Raw genomic sequence first — 363 nt, forward strand, 5'->3', positions numbered from 1 at the left:
CCCGCCCCGCGGCCTGGCTTTCTGCAGGCCCAGAGGTACTCTCTGTCGGGCTGACTCCAACCGTTCTATTTCTGGTAGGAAATACTTCAGGTACTTTATCACTCTCGCTCTTGGGAAACCTGGCACATGTATGAGCACTATACACACAACACTGTACATCTGCATCTCTACAGACGTATACGAGTATATGTTCACACGTATATATACACATACTCCTAACGCAGGCGGCTGGATCCCCGGTCGGAGAGCCAAAACGTAGAGTTTCGGGGTGTTGTGCTTGGCCTCTGCCGCAGGGATGAGCGTGTGTGGGTTTAGCACGGTCCCAGCACCCATTGAGGGAAGCCTTGGCCGTTCACCCCTGTG

The sequence above is a fragment of the Buceros rhinoceros genome, unplaced genomic scaffold (assembly GCF_000710305.1).
Source record: "Buceros rhinoceros silvestris isolate BGI_N320 unplaced genomic scaffold, ASM71030v1 scaffold9088, whole genome shotgun sequence".
Lineage (NCBI taxonomy): Eukaryota > Metazoa > Chordata > Aves > Bucerotiformes > Bucerotidae > Buceros > Buceros rhinoceros.